The sequence below is a fragment of the Petaurus breviceps genome, unplaced genomic scaffold (assembly GCF_028583685.1).
Source record: "Petaurus breviceps papuanus isolate PSGF00001 unplaced genomic scaffold, PetGlider_PUasm1.0 214, whole genome shotgun sequence".
Classification (NCBI taxonomy): Eukaryota; Metazoa; Chordata; class Mammalia; order Diprotodontia; family Petauridae; genus Petaurus; species Petaurus breviceps.
In genome coordinates this window covers 2,489,773-2,508,002 of record NW_027185863.1, presented here as the reverse complement: position 1 = coordinate 2,508,002, position 18,230 = coordinate 2,489,773, and the positions used below count along the sequence as shown (strand labels likewise).

The 18,230-nt window shown below is 35.2% G+C and overlaps 1 long non-coding RNA gene across 7 annotated transcripts in view; it reads left to right on the top strand.

Annotated features, from left to right (window-relative positions):
- The window catches only part of LOC138165702 (uncharacterized), a 65,613-nt gene that overhangs the window by 19,504 nt on the left and 27,879 nt on the right, over positions 1 to 18,230 (top strand). For 2 of the 7 annotated variants that reach the window (XR_011169415.1, XR_011169416.1), the window contains exon 2: positions 3,465 to 3,512. The exons of the other annotated variants lie outside the window; for them this stretch is intronic. This is a non-coding gene — a long non-coding RNA (uncharacterized lncRNA). The remainder of the gene's footprint in view (positions 1 to 3,464; positions 3,513 to 18,230) is intronic. 7 annotated transcript variants of the gene reach the window in all.

Sequence of the window (18,230 nt, the reverse complement as noted above, 5' to 3'; positions counted from 1 at the left end):
CTTCTTCTCGTTTTCCTCCTCCTCCTTGTTCTCCTTCTCTTTCTCCTTTTTCTTCTCCTCCTCCTTTTCCTTCTCCTCCTCCTCCTCATTCACCTTCTTCTCCTCCTCCTCTCCCCCCCTCTTCCTCCTCCTCCTCTGTTAGCAGTAGGGTGATTTGTTCAGAATGATACCTAAGAGGGTTTCAGATCTCTAGCCTCTGGGGAGAGACATCATAAGATTACAAAAGTCAAAAATTACTGAGAACAGTTGTGCTCCCTCAAAACATTTATTTCCTTTCCTTTTCCAAACATTTGTTTTTGAAAGGGAGAATCAGGTTTTGCCTACACAGGAAGAATAATTGTCTGAATAAGTTCCGGTAGTTCCTTTTCCCTTTTCATTCTGCCAGCTGTTGAGGGAGAGGTATGACTTATAATGATATCTGAATGATGTAAAGTATCTATACATGTTGATTCAACCCAGCATAGACACACCTGAATTATCTATGAAAGTATATATACATTGTATATATGAAGTGAAATGGAAAGTTTAGGCAGTTACTGTAGTTATTAGGCCCTACATCTCACAGTAAAAGAAAAGAGAGCTTAGGGGCCTAGATTAGCAAGACTAGCTATCCACTTTGATTGATTTGATAAGAGTGTAACTTTCTGTTTCTCTTTGCCTGTGAAGGGACACATACAAACACATATACGATAAAATACCTTAACTTATTACTAAATAGTCTAAGGGGAATCTTGGAAGTTATTTATACTCAACAATGAATTAAGATGTTAACATTATACATTTAACAAATTAGGATCTTAGTATTCTTGCATGCTATGACTTGGAAACATTTGCTAAGTAAATCTTAAGGGCCTTTTTAGGGAGTACAATTTTCTCAGTGTTATTCATTGAATTGAAGAAATCAGTCTCTTTACTTTCTGTGGGGGACAATAAATAAGAGTGAAGAAAAGAAGATAATGTTATGTATTGTAGATAGTAATTAGATATGTACTATCGCCTCTCAAAATTGCATTCCATAAAGCAGATTTAAGGTAATAGGGGATTGGGCTAAGCATAGTCAGTAAAATCAATACTGTCAACATTTCCTCCCCTAAATATTGAGTAATAAAGGTTCTTTTAAAAGCACAGGATCTGAGTTCTACTCTAGAAGTAATTTTTTTTCTAGCTTAAAAATCTATTCAAAATTGTCATTGCATTAGAAATACATTCAGCTAAAGAAGCAGCAATATTATAATAACATTTAGAGTATGTACATCTCTTAACATCTAAGAAAAAGATGCTTGCCTGCTTTTTCCCAACCAGTAATATTTTATATGCTACATGAAAAGAAAAAGCTGAAGATCCCATTTATTTTATTTTCTCTACAGGAGAGGGTGTCATGGCAAAAAATTTGTGTGGACTTGTAATGTTTTGTATCTGTTTACAAGGTTGTTTTCATAGTATTCACTTACACAAATTATGTTTAAAGAATAATAAACTGAAGACAATGCATTTAAATTTTTAAAAATATTTCTAATAATAATTTTAAATATACTTTAAAATATAAACTAAAATAATTAAAATAAAAATCCTACAATTTATCATATAAAAATATGACTATTGCAACAATTTGAATGTTGCTCAGTTTCAGCACTACTTTTAATATTTGCTCAGCACTGAACAAAACAGCAAATTTGGACAAATAAATGAATAAATATGTAACACCTGATATTTATATTGAGTTTTTATTGTTTTTATTGTTTGCTACTCTTAGGAGTTCCCACTCTTTTTCTATAAGATGTTAAAAATTTAAAAGTCAAGGATGCTACAGTTTTATGTAAACAGGATATCTCCCTCTACATCTGTATACAATAAGTGTTTATTAAATGTTTGTTGAATTTGAATATAAGTAAAATGATTACACTAAGAATCAAGAATTAATCTCAAAATGCTGTCATTATCAGGTTGTGAAACCTCTCACTTCTTCATAGCTTTCATAGCTTGACCTTAGTAAAGCACAAATAAGCTCTCTGAACCTTATCTTCCTTATCTATAAAATGGAGATGATTGCCTTGCCTATATTATTGAAATATAAATTGCCACACAAATGGAAGCAGGTGAGGTCAGGCAGTCAATAAGCATTTATTAAACCCTTACTATATGCCAGGCACAATGCTAAATCATGGGGATACAAAGACAAAGAAAAACAATCCCCAGCCTCAAGGAGCTTCCATTGTGAAGGGGAAGACAGCATGTAAATTACTAGTACATGCACTGAACAGATGGGAGGTAATTTAGTCTGGCATAGAGTAAGCACTATATAAATGTTAGTTATTATAATCTCAGAGAAGAAGGAATCATTAGCTGGGGTGACTGGAAAAGTTCTCCCAAAGAAGGTGGAATTTGAGCTGGATTTTGAGGGAACCAGAGATGAAGAGGGAGAATATTTCAGACATGGAGGAAAGCCAGTGTAAAGTAACAAACGGGAGATGGAGTGACCTCAGTAAGGATCATTAAATAAGTAAAAAGTCAGTTTTGGAATTCAAAGGCCAGGGCGCAAGTTCTTGTGCTGCTCATGCTGCTCATGCTACATGTGTGGATTTGGACAAATCACTTAATTTCTCTAGGGCTCAAATTGGTTCCTTATGTGAAAAATGAGGGGATGAGACTTGATAATCTCGAGGTTCCCTTTCTATTTGAAATCTTAAAGTATAGTTATTTTTATTGTTCTCATACTAAATGCTCTCTGGCGTCATGGAGGTGACACTGGTTTCTTCAAGATAATGGAAGATAATGAACTTTTTCTGAGCTGTTGTTCTTTGTCCTTCATTTTCTAAGAGGATTATGACATCAGGAAGATGATGCCATGATTGGAAAGTGAGTTGGATTTAAGTGAGGCAGGGCTGTGCAAAGTCACCAGCCTCACTTTTTCCTCCAAGACCAGCTGGTCTAGTGGCCAGATATAGACCAGGATGACTGGAGATGGCCTCTTCTAAACTAAGCAGTCTTGGACTATGTACAGCTCCATTGAAGGACTGTTTATTATGATACAATTTAGCATTATTGGAGAGCTCATTACTAGGAGGCCAATGAACCTTTTGGCTGTATTGGCTCATGTAGTTATCTCTATTAAGGTGCGGAGAGATTTCAAGTTTCATTTTTTGGGGGGGTGGTACAGAGATAAACCCACACTGATAAAATCACAGCTTTTTTAAGTTCTGAAGTGAAAGTATGATTATTGTTACTGTTTTTTTTTTTTATTCAGGGAACCTGGGTTAATGGTATTGATGTTTCATGGGAAAACCCTCAAACACTTTTCTGTGAAGTGATGTCAGTCATTGAAGATTTAAGACTAGAAAAAGAAAATAATACACTTGTGGTTGGGAAGCACTCTTTCCATAAAAATTTAATGGTTGTTTTTTGATTAATGCCTTTAGGGATATTTATTTTGATTTCTTACCTTATATCACTGATTTTGGTTTTAGGGTCTAATTTTCAGTGTTGACCATTGATCATGGTGTAGACTGCTAGAGGTAGGCCTGTAATTTTTATATCTATCACCTACAAATTACACATATTATTTTACTGCTCAAAATAAGCTTTCCCAATGAGTTGCATTCAGTAAATGTCTTTCACAGCATTAGTGCAGAACAGAGGTACAAAAGAATATTAATCTAATACATTCCAAAATTCAAATACTTGTGATTAATAAGCATTATTATCTATAAATAAGGCCCTAATGATACTTTGGCAGTGTTGTAAACACAAGAATCAGAGGCAATTATTGTCATTATTGTTCTGCAAGCACTTCCCATGAATACCAAATGAATTTCGCTGTCCAGCTACTTGGCAAATACAGATCTTGTTAAAAAAAAAAAAACAGATGTCAGCCAATCAGGATTGGCTGCTATTAACTGTCCTTTGCCCAAGATGTAGCAAACTTAAAGAAAGAAGCAACTAAATTATTGAAAGGATTTTTGATGACCCCCTCCTTGCCTCACTCTCCCTCACCTCTTTCCCCCTTACCCCGTTTTAGGAAAGGCATTATTTAAAATACTAAAACAGACATGAAAACAATTATGGAAGTTATGTTTCCTAATATCTAATTTGGTGAGTTGGATGTCTGGGAACCACTGTGTCAGTTGCAAATGAAAACATAATTTGTTATATGCTATACCCCCAAATGACCAATAAAACTGCTGAGAGAATAGTCAAGGGACCTTTGATTAGAACAACAACAAAAAACCCTATAGAAATAGAATCCTTTAAATAACCGAGAACATTGGAGTTTGGATGTAAAATTGTCCCTACTTTTTTCTTTTTCCACAAGTTTTATATCCAGACCTAAGTAGGCACACTCTCTTCAATTTGACATGATCAGTCCATCAGGGATCTTACCATCATAGTTCTCCTGGGGGAAAAATATATTCCTCTAAGCAGTGCTATAAGTTTGAATTCTAGGCTTGCAAGAAAAATTTGCAAACCAGCTCAATACCCCTAAAATGCCCTTTGCTACATACTTTTGAAGCTATCATTATTTATAGGTTTCTAGTAATCTCTGGACATCATCAGCAGAACTGAATACTTATTCTGGTCTTTAGTTATTATTTTAAAATATTTTAATTTTATTCTCAACATTTACTCTAAATACACCAAACAAGAGCATGTGCAACTAATATACATAGAACAAGGGACCCTCTGGCTTGTGGTGTATTTGGGGCTGTGCAGAGAAAAAAACCCCATAAGAGCTTAATGTCTCCTTTACTGTGGTCATGTTTATGGGCATAGGTTTGTATTTTTGGTTCACCTTGTGTCTGTAGCTTGTCTACTGAAAGACAAGGTAATAATAGATCAGTACAGTAGACTTTGAGAGCGCATTAAATTGGTCTCCTAAGGATTTGGGGAAGCATACAGGCCAATAACCACCTCATAACCTTAGTGAATTTATCTGGAAGTGAGGTTATTCTGTATCAGCTCCTTAAGATTTCCGGGAGTAGTTAGTTGTTTATACTCAATTCTCAAGCATTGTAGCTGAAAGGACCTGACTTCTGAGGTAATTTAGTCCAGTCCCCTTCCCCCCCTCCATTTTATAGATGAGGAAACTGAGGCCCAGAGGTGTTAAGTGACTTGCACACAGATGCAAGGATCTGAAACCAGATCTTCTGAGTCCAAAGAAAGTGATCTTTTCCACCACTTTCAGAGGCTATTAGGACAACTGACTCCAGTATGCTTTTCTGATTAAATATGAAATCTCAAGGGACTTTGAATATGGTCACTCAGGTGTGTGTGGAATATCCCTCTTTCCCATGCTTATTATTTGTTTTTGCTTTTTTTTGGAGGGGGGAAGGCAGGGCAAATGGGGTTAAGTGACTTGCCCAAGGTAACACGGCTAGTAAGTGTTAAGTGTCTGAGGTCAAATTTGAACTCAGGTCCTCCTGACACCAGGGCTGGTATTCTCTTCACTGCACCACCTAGCCACCCCTCCAATACACTTTATTAACAATACAATGGAGTAGAACAGGTAGGTAGCTCTCTTCAGAGAGAGCTAACACTCATCACAAAAGGCCCTCTTGAGTTCAGGGAAATTACTTGGCCTGAAAGAGGTTATCAACAAGAATGTTTTCCCTACAATTTTGTTTTGTTATTACTCAAACTGTTCTGTCATGGAGGTTGGTATTACTATTCTCACTTTGCTTTCAAAGAAACTGACAATATGCATATGTTTTATTTGGTATGAAATAGGAATAGATGAAATAGTTATAAACAGTTTAAGGCTTCTAGGTTATTTTATATGCATTAATTAAAAAAGATTATTTTTTCCCATCACACATAAAACAATTTTTAACATTCTTCTTTTTTTCCCTAGATTTTAAGTTCTACATTTTCTCTCCCTGTCCCTCACCTCTTCTCATTGAAAAGGCAAGCAATTTGATATAGGTGCATGTGCAGTCATGCAAAACATATTTCCATATTAGTCATTTACATGAATTAATAATAATCATTATTATAATAGCTAGCATTTATATAGTGCTTTAAGGTTTTGAAACACTTTATCATCTCATTTAATGCTCACAACAATCCTGGGAGATAGGTGTTATTATCTTCATTTTACAAATGAGGAAACTGATGGTAAATGACTTGTCTAGGGTCACATAGCTAGTTAAGTATCTGAAGCTGGATTTGAATGTATGTCTTCCTGACTCCAGGTCAGTATCTGCTATACTGCCTTGCCGGCAATTATCTTTTCAACAGCCCTGTGAATTAGTGCTCCATTCATTATCATTACAGATGAGGAAATTTAGTCTCAGGAAAGTGAAGTGACTTGCTTGTCATCACACAGTTGATAAGTGTGTGATTCAAACTCATGTCTTTAAACTCTAAGCCCAGTACTCTTTGTATTACATCATCCAGGTCAGACATGTGCTTTGGAGGCCATGTGTGGCTATAGCTCTCCCGAAGGTGGCCCCAAGCAGATTAAAATGTAGTCTTATCTGATTTTAATTATATAATTTTAATTAATATTATTAATTATACAATATAATTAATATATCAATAAAATATAATTTTAATTAATAATTAATTATCTGATATATGAATAAACAAAGAAATAAACAAATACATGTGGTATGCATGACTTAGTGACCTCTGTTACTTTTTGACCACTTGGTTACATAATTCCCCCTCTCCCTTAAGAAAAGTGTAGGGTGGAATTCAGAATCACCAGCCTCAAATTCGGAGACATGTGTTTGCTGAAACTCTTCACCTTATTCTCGTATGATTTTTGTCTCTGAGAAGTTTCACCAAGTGTAAAACAATAACCTTATCTCTGAATCTTCACTCATATCTGTGTGTCTATGTGTGGGACAGCTAGGCGGCACAGCGGACATAGCTTGGAACTTGGAGTTAGGGAAAGGAAAGTTTGATCCCCTCCCCAGATACTTCCTGACTGTGTTACCTTGGACAAGTCACATAACATCTCCAGCATTTAGTTTATTCCTCTGTAAAAGGGGGATAATAACAACCCCTATCTCTGAAGTTTGTTGTGAGAATCATATGACATAACATACATAAAGTACTTTGTAAACCTTAAAGGGCTATCTAAATGCTAGCTGGGTTCTACATTTCTCCTTTTGCGCAATACTTAGCTGAAAGTGTCTGTTTCTTTCACTACGAAAACTGAGGGAAAGGAAACAAGATATTGACGAAAAAAGAGCTTCTTTAGCATGCATATTGTTGACTTGAAAGATCGGCATTACTTGTGAACCACTGGGGTCTGTCTTGTCCATGTGTGCTTGACTGACATAGCAGAAGAGAACTGTGTGAGTTTGTAGGAAAATTTTGCCTTGTTTGCTATGTAACTTTGTTCAAATGCTAGTCCTGTCCCCATTAAAATTTCATATTGCATGCGTGGTGGTTGCTTTTCCAAATGAAGTTTGGTGCTTCAAAAACCCTCACAAAGGTGCCTGTTACAGGATAGTTGGTTGCAAAATTCCACCGGAAATAATTATGCCATTTCAGGTATCCAAAGTATAGTCAGTCCTGACATTGGGATCCAATGTCAGGTTATCTCTTCTAGTAAAACTAGCATTTGTGCCCACTCCTCAAACAGTAGAATCTTGAGTTGGGGAGGTGGGTTGTATGTGGAGGTCCTTATGGATTGGTAGGAAAAATAAATGTTTTCAATTCTGAGTGTTAAAGCATAGTCATCTGTAGAATCTTTGAAAAGTATTACCAAAGTGAAACACTAACTTAATGAAAGAAATATCACATTTTGGAACAAAAAAATGGAACAATTGTTACATTTTAAATGAAATATTTATAATTTCCATGAACTTTCAAGTGGCAAGAAATGAAGTGACATAATATAGGAAACTTTTTTTGACTTTCAGAAAATGACACAAATAAAAAACATAAAATGAAGACATTAAAATCTGTAGTATCTGCCTCAGAAGGTTGTCTTGAGGTTTAAATAAGATAATGTAGGGAAAGCTATCTGCAAACCTTAAAGTGTCATACAAATGTCAGCTATTTTTATTATGTAATTTTTGGTTTTAATAATAATAGTAATAATTTATATTATATTATGCTTTAGGGTTTGCAAAAACACTTTATAGATATTATCTTATTTAATCCCCACAACAATCTGAGAAGGCAGGTACTATTATTATCTCTTTTTAACAGATGAAGAAGCTGAGGAGGTAGAGAGAGATTAAGTGACCTGCCTAGAGTTCTGAAACTAATAAGTATCTGAGGCTGGATTTGAATTCAGGCATTTTTGACTCCAGGTCCTACATTTTATTCCCTGTGCCATCGGTAGGGTAACTTGTACTTTAGAAGATGTTAATTGAAATATTAAGTATTATTTGGACACATTTGTAAAAAGCTTTTGACATCTGTAATGTTGGGGTTTTTTTTGATGGGGGAACTTTATGTCTATTCCATTCATAATGAAAAAACATAGTCCTTAACTACAATGTAGAATTTTACACTAGCAGAAAGATCACAATAACTTTCTTTAACTCTTTTTAAACAATAGCAATGAACATTATTTTTAGGTGTTCGATATTATATTCCCTAAAATAAAGGTCACTTTTTTTTTTTAGCATTTTCTGACTTCTTATGTGATAATTTGTCCAAGTTTATTTAAGTTTAAGCTATATTTTGAATCTACCAATAACTTCTGAATACAGCCAACAAGAGGCATCCATTTTTAATAGATGTTTCTATTTATTTGTTTGGGCACTCAAGGGGATAACACACACATACACAATACATACATACACATACATACATACATATATGAAGAGAGAGAGAGACAGACAGAGTATGGGTAAACTTCCTTCAACTGAGCAATAGATCGATGTATGCAGTAAGTACCTATGTGTGATTTTGGCTTTAGTTTTCTTTTACTGTATAGGGTTCAGCTAGATGATTTGTAAAGTCTCATGGGTCTAAAAATCTTTTACATGAATTCTATCTATGTGCATGTAGAATCCATTAATATAAGCATGGTATTTTTCATATTGTTACCTTTAAATTGGTATAGAATCTGGGTGTATATAAAGTGTGCTATTATACAATTTAAATCAATAAAAGGAAAACGTATCAATTGACAACATTTATATTTTCACCTATTACAATGGTATGCCATTTCTTTGAATACAATGCACTTTATGCCCCATTAAAGCATGCTTGACATAGCTTTCAACTATTTGCAAATGCTGAGATGTTGAAAAACATAACATTTACAAAAGATACATCTGGTGCATATTTAAAAGACTTAGAATAAGGAGTCATTTAAATACTGCTGTGCCATTTCTATATTAGGAGAAAAGAGATTCCATGTCTATATATGAAATTAGTAGTAAAATATATGGAGGTCTAAATGCGTTTCACATAATAATTTTTTGTATTATGTACTTTTAAAAATGAAGAAATCTGAGAAGGGTTTAAAGTAATTCATTTGAATTGTTGGAAACTTTTGTGTTAAAATTTTCTAGAATAGCACAGTCTTAAATATCAGCATATGGACCAAAGGTGGTTGCTTGATCAATGGACAAAAAAGAATGACTTTATATTTGTTCTCATAATCTTGACTTCAATAAAAATAGCGTCCCTAACCACAACAAAAATTCACTAATGACAATAACAATAAAAAAACCGATCTACTATGACTTGTCTACATTTTCTTTTCAGGTGAAATTATTTTTTAAGGTGGATATAATATTAAAAACTGATATTTGTAGGGCACTTTCAAATTCACAAAATGTTTAACATATATCCTCTCATTTGAGCCTCTTAAATGCCATGTGAGGTTGATCCTATAGGTACGATTATCCCCATCTTACAGAGGGGGATATTATGAAAATTATTATGAAATTCAAGCGATTTGCCAGTATTTATAAAACTCATAAGATCAGGGAGCAGATTCGATGGCAGGCCTTTCTGCTCTCAAAATGGGTGCACAATTCACAGAGATACCTTGCCTTTCCGTGTTATGTTGTGCTAAGCAGTGTAGAGTTCCATCTGTGGCACGGAGATCAAGAAGTGGGAGCACAACTAAAAACTGTACTGCTTTTCTAGAACATCGTGGGGTACAATTAAAAAAAACATATATAACTTTCACCCTTCAGCTCACGCACACTTTAATTAATGTCATGGGCTATGCTTTAAATTGAAAGAAGTGAGAGAAATCAAGGTTAAGGATATTCAATTCTTCACTTAAAGGGACAAGAAAGGGGGAATAAAAGGAGACAGTTATGTAAATGAAGAATTCAGTAATCTCAATGTCAGTTTTTTTTTTTAATCTCTTGTCGGTTTCAATGATCCCTAAACTAGAAGGTTATATTTTCTCACTAGTCTTCAAACTAAGGAATCTAGTGATAGATTTTATACCAGGAAATATCAATCCTATTTTGAATTTAGTGGGCTCTACTCATCCTCTCCCTCCTGCTCTAACCCCAACCACACAAGAACTTCTTTATTACAATAGATTACACAAGAATCTTACTGGTGTTTTTGACTCAATAATTAGAATGGATGGAGGAAGAGTAGCAAAAGTGATGGCAAGCCATTAAGCCCTGCCACTGGGACAGCCACTCCTGAATAGGTCCTGTTTTGGTGACAAGGTCAGTTGGAGACTGCTTTATAGAGCACAACATTGCCCCAGTAACTCCTCATTGGCCTAAGGCTATGGTAGCTAAAGCTAAGGTATTTCTAAAGTCCCAGATGTTTGGCATTGTGTAGACCCAACATCCAGATGATTGACTGAATTTTTCACTTTGCTTCCAGATGTTGTGGCATCCTATAGACACAGCCTGTAAAGCTGGTATGATCTATTGTGCCGTAATTTTTAATTTGAGGGGTATTAATTGGATAGATTTTCTCCGTTCCTTTGTAGCCCTTAAGATCTATCATGTCAGTCTGGCAGCTGTGTATGTGAACTAAATCCACATGCATGCTACGAACCAGATTCTAATTTCAGATGCAGGCTCCCTCCCCCACCTTTCTTCCCTTCTGTCTTTCCCTAGACATCTATGCTACAGATCTATTAAAACTATTTCATCTTAACAAGAGGGACTGACTTCCCCTGAGTTCAGACCCCTAGGTAATGCCACATGGAGGAGAGTGGATCTTTTTTTTCTGTAGGGAATGGGTGTATAGCATGTGTTTGAAACAGTTGAAAATGCCTTCAGACTCAAAATTCACATGAAATTTGGATTAAAAATGCATTTTGAAGCATACTGATGACATTTGAAAAAACCTGAATATGCTGGATATTTTCATTTTCATTTTTGTTAACTCACCAGGAGCAAACAGACCATATTTTAGAACAACTGCCTGTCAAATTTTGTTTCTCAAAGATGTACAGTTGCAGAAAAGTATCTAGGAAATATGTTTCTACTGGTTGGCATCATTTTTTATGACTTCTGTCAAAACTACAAACAGCACGGTTATAGAATGAAATACCATAGGTCAAATTTCAATGAGAAAGACAAAGATACCATACAGAGATAATCGCTTTTTTTTCCTAAAGGACGTTAACTCGAATACTCCAAATAACATCATCAAAAACAGAGATGCACTGCACTGCACTGCATCTTTCCTTAAGCAATTAAGTTACTGATCTGCCTTTTACATTTATTTACCTTGATGGAAAGATATGTTTACTCAACCTGAGTACAAATCAACAAGAAGAGGCGGAAGTTCAGAGTAAATTTGACTAATGATGTTGTGTTTTCATCCTTGGAAGGGAGAAAAAAAGGTTTTTTGCCTTTGATGCCATTTTCTCTCCATTGGAAGAGATCTGAGACAATCTAAACTGTCATGTGAGAGCCTCAATGTGTTCAGTTCTTCTTTGATTCTCTCTGAGTGCCTTTCTAGGTTGGTTCCTAACCTCCTTCTATAAATACTATGTTCAGCACTTCAGCTGCTTAGCAAACCACACTTAAACTTTCCACCCAGCAATGTTTATGTGGAGAAATCTTTGAGGAGAATGTTGGGGAGACAATGATGACAAATTTGAATAGTGCTTCTCTGACAAAATTGACTGTTCCGATTTTGAGTATGAGTTCTCCCTCCCCCACCCAAGGTGACAATATATTGGTTTATATATTTATTAGAAAGGTTAATCTTATGTGAGACATAAGCTAACTGTACTGGAGGGAAAACAGGTCTTGGTGTTGGGAGGACAGGGTTCGAGTCCTGCCATGGCATCTTTAATACGACTTTAGTAGACTCTGAGAATATAAAGACAAAAATAAAGATTCTCTGCCTTCAAGATGCTCATATTCTACTAGAGATTATATTACACATACTGGCTGTGTGATCATGGGCCAGTCAAATGACCTCACCGTCTCAAGTAAGTCTCCCAGATTGTAAGTGACAGACCGGTTGGTTATGTGCATAGCCTTGAATTATTGTACGGATTTTGGAAGAAATAATGTGAAATCATGTGCCTCAAAACTTCATGGGAGAAAACTACTTTACAAAAAGATATTGTTATTTTTACTACTTCATTGTGTGGAGGAAACAAAGCATTTTATTCTAGGGAAGGTGTTTTAGAAATCCAAAATATTCCTCTCACCCAGTTGTACCTCCAAAGACCTAGCCTGTCCTGTTCTTCATATGGTATAAAAATTGAGAGAATACATAATTCAATTAAGTAGACTTGTAGGGAAGTTGAAAAGATTCATCTGATTTCTAATCCAATATCCTGACAATTTGTCTACATTGCCTTTCAAGTAGAAGATACATTTTATATCCCTTGCATTATTACATTTTGTAAACTCACCATTTGTGCCAAGATTAAAAAAAAGTATTGCTGGAAAAATAAAACCTATGAAGCTGGCAATCCTAAAGGGAAAAAAAATGTCAAGTCTGAAACATTGTGCTCTATTCCAATACAAGTGTTGGGTTCAGAAATCAAGGTTGTTGCTTTTTTTTTTTGGAAGTAGCTCTTCTTTAGGAAAAAAATTAAAGATCTGCATACTACCGCAGTTGCCCTGAATATTCTAGTAAATCACATTTTGATGTTCTAGGTAGACAGTTCTACAATTGTTACTATAATGACATTTTATACTCAGAGTCCACTCTGACGAGGCCCACAAACAAAACTTCCATGGATAGAATGACCTGTTTTCTATCCTTTTAGGTATAAGGAAGAATTTCCAGAGAGAATAGATAAGTAAAGAAGATTGGAGGAACATCTTTCCCTACAGGCCTTTCTCCAAGCAGAATATGTTCATGTGGAGTGGTTTAGTTGTTTTTTTTTTTATTTCTTCTGAAAACAAAACATGGGTTAAATGACTTCTCTAAGCCAATGGGTATATGAGGTGCCACAGCTACTATTTTGCTTTTCAAATTATTTCATTCAATAAAATGTTATAGAGAGAGGTGTTTAGATCATAACCACTTTCCAACGAGTATACAATAAGGAAGATTGGAATACCTAGAAAACTTTTTATAGGTTTTAATATCATTTTGATTCATCCAAAACACTCATTGAATTTTACGAATTCTTCCATACAGACAAACTAATTTGGCTTATGTCATCATTAACATTAGAATTAATATTACTAGTAATTTTTTTGTGAAGATTTGTTCAAATTGGAAAATTTAATTGAAATGGGGGGAGGAGAACACATTTGTGCATAGAGATATAGACAAAGATAAAGAATTTCTTATGAAATAATTTGTTAGGTAGTTGTTTGTAAAGTGCTTTGTAATTGGAACCAATGTCATAACACATTTATAAGATGAGGAAAATATAATTTTTGAGCTGGAAGAGACCTTAGAGAGATTCTAGTCCAATTTTTTCATTTTATAGCTAAGGAAAATGAGGCCCAGAGAGGGCCGAGGTCACACAAGTGACAGAGTCAGGATTTAAAACAGGTCTTTAGGAGTCAGATCAGGACTTGGTGCATTACACTCCATTGTCAGTCAAACATTAAAGTAAGAAATTAGTAAGAATTTGTAGATTGTAGAGCAAGGCATTTTAGAAAACTTAGACATATTCTTGGAGCATTAAGAGTATTTTCTTTCCATAACATTACTTTCATTTCATATTTTCTTCTTCTTCTTTTGTATCTATCAGCATTCCTACTGTAAGTCAGTGATGAGTTTTTCTTGATTTTTTTTAGCATACCTAGAACCCTGTGTCAGTTCTTTTATCTTCCACTGAGTAACACCACTGTGGATTTTCTTTCAGCAGGAAAGATTTTGACTATTTTTAATCCCGTTTTATTTATTTTTTTGCTTTGTTCCCTAGTTCCATCCTGTTTTTGTCTTTTTCTGTTTAACCAGACTCTCATTCCCCAAAATATCTTTCATTTCCCTTATTCTCTCCTTTAAATTTCTCTAATGAATTTTCTTGATTTTTGTCCGTTTCACCTTTCCTGTTATTTCAGTTTCCCATTCTCTTAGCATTCTTTTAGGCTCTCTTCTACCTCCACCTCCCTCAATCCCTGGTTTTTTCATTTACTTGTATATATGTTATATATGTATATATACACACATACATTTATGTGTACACAATACACATATATACATATACCTATTCACACATACACGCACAAGAAACTGCCCAAACAATTGACGAGTAATTACTGTTAATTTTCACATGATTTTGCTTATAGTTACTGTTAAATGTCAACATGGACTCATCTACCCAACTCCTTTCCCCTCCCAAATTCCCACTCATATACCTTCATTAAGTCACCAATATACATAATATTTATAAATATGTGCAAAGTGCTTCTGCTTGCTCTCAGTGTCTTCACATCCTATCTCTTGCTCTCTGCTTCTTTCAAAAACCTCCCTGTCCCTCCCACCCCATTTTTTTCATCAGTCTGGGTAGCATTGAATTGGAAAATCATAAATCACAGAACTTTATACTCATATATGTGTTTATATAAAAACATAAATCACAGATTTCGAGTTAGGCATGACCTTAGAGGTCATTGAGTCCAACCCTTTCTTCTTTTATAAATGGGGAGACTGACAATTAAAATGGTTAAAGACTTAGCCAATGTTACTGTACCATATTGAAGTACAGGTTGAGTTCTTCCTACAACACTTATTCTTGCTATAGTACATTTTTCTTGGTAGTGTTCCTCATTGTCAAGATCAGTGAGTCCCAAATCTTTTCAACTATGAGGACACCTTTATTAATGCCAAAAAATTCTGAGAACTCTCATATAATAATAGTTGCATTCTCAATATCTATTGATTGAGAAAAAAATATGTCGATGAGAAACTACTATAACACTTTAAAGCTACAGTAACACTTAAAAATCAATTTTTATTTTATTAACTACATCACCCACAGGAATTTGGAAAAAAAAACCACGGTAATATATGTGAGGCATATTATTCATTCAATGCATAGGAGAAATGTTTGCTTATTTGTGCACTTATACATATTGATATGTGGACCTCCTGCAATAACTCTGGGACTCTCAAACTGTGAAGTTCTGTTATAGCTAACTTCTCAAACTTATTCTGTTTGGAGCAGACAGGAGAGTTCATGAGTGGTGAAGAGCATTATTTGGGAACTGGAAGGCTAGCTAGGTGGCATAGTGGATATAGTGCTGGGTCTGGATTCAGGAAGACCTGAATTCAAATCTAGCCTTGGATATTTACTAGTTGTGTGACCCTGGGCAAGTCACTTAACCCTATTTGCTTTAGTTCCCTTATTTATAAAATGAGCTAGAGATCCCAAATAGGGTCATGAAGAGTCAGCCATAACTGAAATGACTGAACAACAACAGTGGGCACCAGAAACTCGGAAGCAGATTCTAGAGCTCTAACACAGTAGTCAGACCAGGAACCCATGCTGCCACTCATCATGATATCTTATATTTGTGTATTATTTTAAAATTTGCAAAAAAATTGCGTAGGAATTTTTTTTCATTTTTTCTTCACAATTATCTATAAAGTGATTAGGCTCTTTTCCTTCAGAAGAAAGTTAGACAGTTAAAAAAAAAGGAGTGCATCAAGGTGGCACAGTGAATAGAGCACCCACCCTGGAGTCAGGAGGACCAGATTTCAAATCCGACCTCAGACACTTGACACTTACTAGTTGTGTGACCTTGGGTAAGTCACTGAACCCTAATTACCTTGCCTTTCTCCCTCCAAAAAAAAAATAGTCCTCCAGAACAGTTTAAAAAGAAAAAAAGGAGAGAGCTAGAACTTCATTTTGGATTGACTAAATCCATAATATATACTCTGTCTCTTTTGGAGGAAAAGAAAAGCCAGTTGCAAATCTATGTGGTTACTGTGAAGAGGCTAACTAGTCAGAAGTTGTACAGAGTGTGGAAAATTGGAGGCATTCAACCTTATAGAAAAGAAGAGTTTTATTTTTCATTCCTGAGTTCAGATAAAAGAAAAATTTTTCTTTTCTCTCTTGTTGTTGTTGGCAAGAATCTGTAAGACTCACTGTTTAAGACACACTGGGCCAAATTTTTGGAGAGTTTCTATATTTTTCATGTGTTCCATTTTCATGAAGTTAGAGCTGTGTGTGTGTGTGTGTAAATAAGTATGTAAAAAATGAGAGGCCCACCAAAATTCATCCAATTTGGCTTAAATCAATGATAAAATCTTCATTACTTTCTAATCTCATTCTTAGGAGATACTATGGAGAGCAGTTGTGGTAGTAGTGATGAAGAAGACCATGGTGATTGCATGTATATATATATATACATACATACATACATATATATATATATATAGTAATAAAGAACTTGTGTTTACCTGAGATAAGATTCATCCTCAAGAAAACTGAGAAACATGCTATGGTTTGTGGAGGGTGCATTTATTCAGAATTGCTTACAAGTACTAATAGAACTTTCTTTTCATGTAGACACAATTGTCCAAGAAGAGTTGGTTTGTCAGGTGGATATATTTCTTTCTCTAATTTAGGGATGGGATTTCACCAAAAAACCATTAGGATTTGTTCAGTTTTGGAAGAATTGTCCAGTTTGGAAGCTAAGGCTTCTCTTTATTATGGCTGTGTAAAGAGACTGGGTTTCTATATGGCTGTGGTGGGTAGGGTCTTCTGAATGAACCTTCTATCTCAGTGATATTTCTGAACATGGAGAAGAAAAGTTATTTTTCCCATTATGAACACCATAATGATTTCCATGCAAACTCTTGTGCTCTTATAACCTTGTTGGCTCTGTCACTCTGAGGACTAATGATGCAGTTACAAGAGCTCTTACATATCATATAACCTGTTCATTTTTCTGAAGATGAAAATCTTCCAAATGAGAATTATAGGAACAAATGATTATAAAGAGCAAAAATTTGCTCGGTCAGTGAGACTAAAATATTTTTGATGAATTTGTCAATATTTTTTAGAGGATATATTTATCCCCCCTCCTCTCCAACTCCCCAATGCTATATGCAAAATGCTTAGCCAAGGAACAACATCTTTGTGGAAATTGCCATCCCAGTTGTATAAGAGGAAAAAAAGATGTAAAGAAAACTGGTGTATAGGTAGCCTATCAAGGTCTTGACAAAAGCTAATGGAAAGGAGGGATGGGAGCTGAACTCCAGGTTCTCAATTGGTACTTCTGTCAGTATTTTCTTTCTTTTTCTTTTTTTTCTTTTTGGAGGGCAATTGGGGTTATGTGACATGCCCAAGGTCACATGGCTAATTTTTGTGTTAAGTGTCTGAGGCCGGATTTGATCTCAGGTCCTCCCGACTCCAGGGCCGGTGCTCTATTCGCTGTGCCACCTAGCTATCCCTATCTCTCAATATTTTCAAATGAGATATAAAGAACTTTGAAACTTTAGAGCCCTATGTAAATGCTAACTATTAGCATCATATTGTGTGTGACTTTAACTAGGGTAGTTTTCTCTTTGTGGGAGAAGACTGAGCTATGAAAGTAGTTACATTTTACAGGAATAAAGTTTGGTTCTCCCTGGGGTATGGAGGTGGGATATTAGAGGACATGAGAGACTAATGCCCTAGGAATCAGCAAGGTTATAGAAATAAAAAGAAATATTATTGCAACTGATAGCTGTCATTGGCTTAGGGTTGGATTGGGTCTTTCTTGAATGTGTGTTCTCTTTGTCCCACACTCGCTCCTTTTCTCTGGCATCCTCTCTCTTCCTTTAATTTGAAGCAGAACAGTATTCCATTGACAGCTTAAAAATCAGCAGGCTGTGGAAAAGGGGCTATGTGAAACTGGAGCTCTTCTAGTGTGTGTGTGTGTGTGTGTGTGTGTGTGTGTGTGTGTGTGTGTGTG